Below are 3,566 nucleotides of genomic sequence, written 5' to 3'. Positions count from 1 at the left end.
TTAGCCATCGGCTAAAGAAAATCACAAATGCTTCTTTTACTACATTTTCCAAGTCTCTCCCTCGCATCAAGCCATGACAACCGCATATGGATGNGCGTAGGTTGTGGAATCCTCTGTCGTGCTTGATTTTGAATCTCCAATCTTCCTATTCGATCAGTCAACTCTTCTATTCCTCGAATTAGTCTTTCCATGGTTCGTTGTTGTGCTTCTCTCAATCGTGCATCAGTAATGTCAGTATTGTCGTCTGGATTTTCCATGCTACAAAAGAAAGGTAAAAGAAAAAAAAGGACCTCACAAGCGCTCCCTCACGTGTATTCACTCGTAAATGTAGTTCACTCGTGTTTAGCACTCAACATCGAATCAATGTGTCACTCCCTTACAAACTCACCCTCACAATTGAGCACACACAAATCACACTAAAAAAAAACAATTTGGGATGTGAGACAAGCTATGTTATAGACCTAAGTGCAATTCAAAGTGAATAGACAGCACACTCAACACATAAACAAGGATATTGAAGGATCAATCTGAATAACGACATAGAAACGAATTAAAGAAAGAAAATGATTAAGGACTAATTTAGACGTAGTAACATATGAGAGTTACATATAATAATCAAAAGGAAAAAAGAAAGACATTTAACATCAATATGCTCTCTTTCTTTCAATGGTTTTTTTTTTTTTTCTTCTGATTGGAAAAATCTAATCAATTTACCAACGAGAAAATTGATTTAGAAGATCTTAAAGAAGAACAAAGTGTCCATAAGATCCAGATCTAACACTTTAAAGAACATAAGAAATGTATATATTCTTTTTTGTTATATATTTTTGTGATAGAATATGAACATTCTACACAAACTGAGAAAAAAAATTATAAGAGAATTAAAAGAGATAAGCGCAACGAAACATATATCCGATCTTGAGTCTGAAGCTCTGAAACCAAAATGATATGATAAGGAATCAATACAAGGGGAATAAGATTCGGATTACCTTGTTGATCGAATATCTCAAGGCAAGATCACTTGTTTGAGATTTGAATCACTCCACAAGCAAGATTGATCATGTCAAGCTTAAATGATTCTACTTGCAACCTAAACTACATAGAATTGAAAAGAAACTTAGCCATTGGCTAAAGAAAGAGCACAAGTGCTTCTTTTACTATATTTTCCAAGTCTACTTACGAATACAACATACATGGCTTTATATAGCTTCAAAATGAAATTACTAAAGGCATTCCAAGAGTTGTAACATTCATACTTAATGGCCATAATTAATCATTATGTAATTGTAACTCATGTAAGTAAAAAGTTTTAAGATATATTAATAAAATACAATAACTCTAAATTACTTTAAATTGTAATCCACCCAAAATTTGTAACATGAAACTTCATTGTTCTTCAATATGGCATGAATTGAAATATCTTTTGATAATTTCAACAATATTTTCTTCATATCTTCATTGAAGCATATTGTATGATTGATGTCTCTTGGTTCATATCATCGAATTTCTAAGGAAAACGTCTCAATTTGAGATCTGAATTATATTCATCCAAGAATCTGATTTTTACATAACATATTGTGGGTATTTATAGTCTCCCGATAAAAGACGTTTGTGGCCGGGATTTATTCCCGATCCCCTTTAATCTCCACAAAAAGACGAAGTCAAATTGACCATTTGACCCTTACATATTTTATGAAAATAAAAATAATACTTTCCAACAAATGTTGATGTACTTGAGTGGCTAAGGCAATAGGTTTGAAATCAATTGAGCTCTCCCCGCGTAGGTTCAAATTTTTTTCAATCAAGCAATTCTTGTGGTAGAATTGCATCTGAGCTATTCAAATCAAGTTCGATTGTGGAGTGACTCAATTTATTGTGGTAGAGAGCCATTCAATCCAACAAGTTCGATTTGATTGTGGAGTGATTCAATTTATTGTGGTAGAGGGCCATTCAATCCAACAAGTTCGATGGAGTGATTCGATTTATTGTGGTAGAGGGCCATTCAATCTGATTCAATTGTGGAGTGATTCAATTTCTTGTGGTAGAGGGCCATTCAATCCAACAAGTTCGATGGAGTGATTCGATTTATTGTGGTAGAGGGTCATTCATTCCAACAAGTTCGATTGTGGAGTGAATCAATTTATTGTGGTAGAGAGCCATCCAATCAAGCCTTGATCAAGTTCGATTGTGGAGTGAATCAATTTATTGTGACTCAATTTATTGGGGTAGAGAGCCATTCAATCAAGCCTTGATCAAGTTCGATTGTGGAGTGACTCAATTTATTGTGGTAGAGAGCCATTCAATCAACAAGTTTGATTGTGGAGTGAATCAATTTATTGTGGTAGAGAGCTATTCAATCCAGTCTTGATCAAATTCGATTGTGGAGTGACTCAATTTATTGTGGTAGAGACATTCAATCAAGCCTTGATCAAGTTCAATTGTGGAGTGACTCAATTTATTGTGGTAGAGAGTCATTTCAATCAAGCCCTGATCAAGTTCGATTGTGGAGTGACTCAATTTATTTGGTAGAATTGCATTTGAGTCATTCAATCAAGCCTTGATCAAGTTTGATTGTGGAGTGACTCAATTTAGAACAAGGTTTCTAGTGACTGAAGCCTTGAGCCATTCAATCAAGCCTTGATCAAGTTCAATTGAGGAGTGACTCAATTTATTGTGGTAGAGAGTCATTCAATCAAGTCTTGATCAAGTTCGATTGTGGAGTGACTCAATTTATTTGGTAGAATTGCATCTGAGCCATTCAATCAAGCCTTGATCAAGTTTGATTGTGGAGTGACTCAATTTAGAACAAGGTTTTCAGTGACTCAAGCCTTGAGCCATTCAATCAAGCCTTGATCAAGTTCGATTGTGGAGTGACTCAATTTATTGTGGTAGAATTGCATCTGAGACATTCAATCAAGCCTTGATCAAGTTCGATTGTGGAGTGACTCAATTTAGAATAAGGATTCCAGTGACTCAAGCTTTGAGCCGTTCAATCAAGCCTTGATCAAGTTCGATTGTGGAGTGACTCAATTTATTGTGGTAGAGAGCCATTCAATCAAGCCTTGATCAAGTTCAATTGTGGAGTGACTCAATTTATTGTGGTAGAGAGTCATTTCAATCAAGCCCTGATCAAGTTCGATTGTGGAGTGACTCAATTTATTTGGTAGAATTGCATTTGAGTCATTCAATCAAGCCTTGATCAAGTTTGATTGTGGAGTGACTCAATTTAGAACAAGGTTTCTAGTGACTGAAGCCTTGAGCCATTCAATCAAGCCTTGATCAAGTTCAATTGAGGAGTGACTCAATTTATTGTGGTAGAGAGTCATTCAATCAAGTCTTGATCAAGTTCGATTGTGGAGTGACTCAATTTATTTGGTAGAATTGCATCTGAGCCATTCAATCAAGCCTTGATCAAGTTTGATTGTGGAGTGACTCAATTTAGAACAAGGTTTTCAGTGACTCAAGCCTTGAGCCATTCAATCAAGCCTTGATCAAGTTCGATTGTGGAGTGACTCAATTTATTGTGGTAGAATTGCATCTGAGACATTCAATCAAGCCTTGATCAA

This window comes from Cucurbita pepo, unplaced genomic scaffold (genome assembly GCF_002806865.2).
Source record: "Cucurbita pepo subsp. pepo cultivar mu-cu-16 unplaced genomic scaffold, ASM280686v2 Cp4.1_scaffold000190, whole genome shotgun sequence".
NCBI lineage: Eukaryota > Viridiplantae > Streptophyta > Magnoliopsida > Cucurbitales > Cucurbitaceae > Cucurbita > Cucurbita pepo.
The sequence above is the reverse complement of the archived record's forward strand: the minus strand, read 5'-3'. Positions refer to the sequence as shown.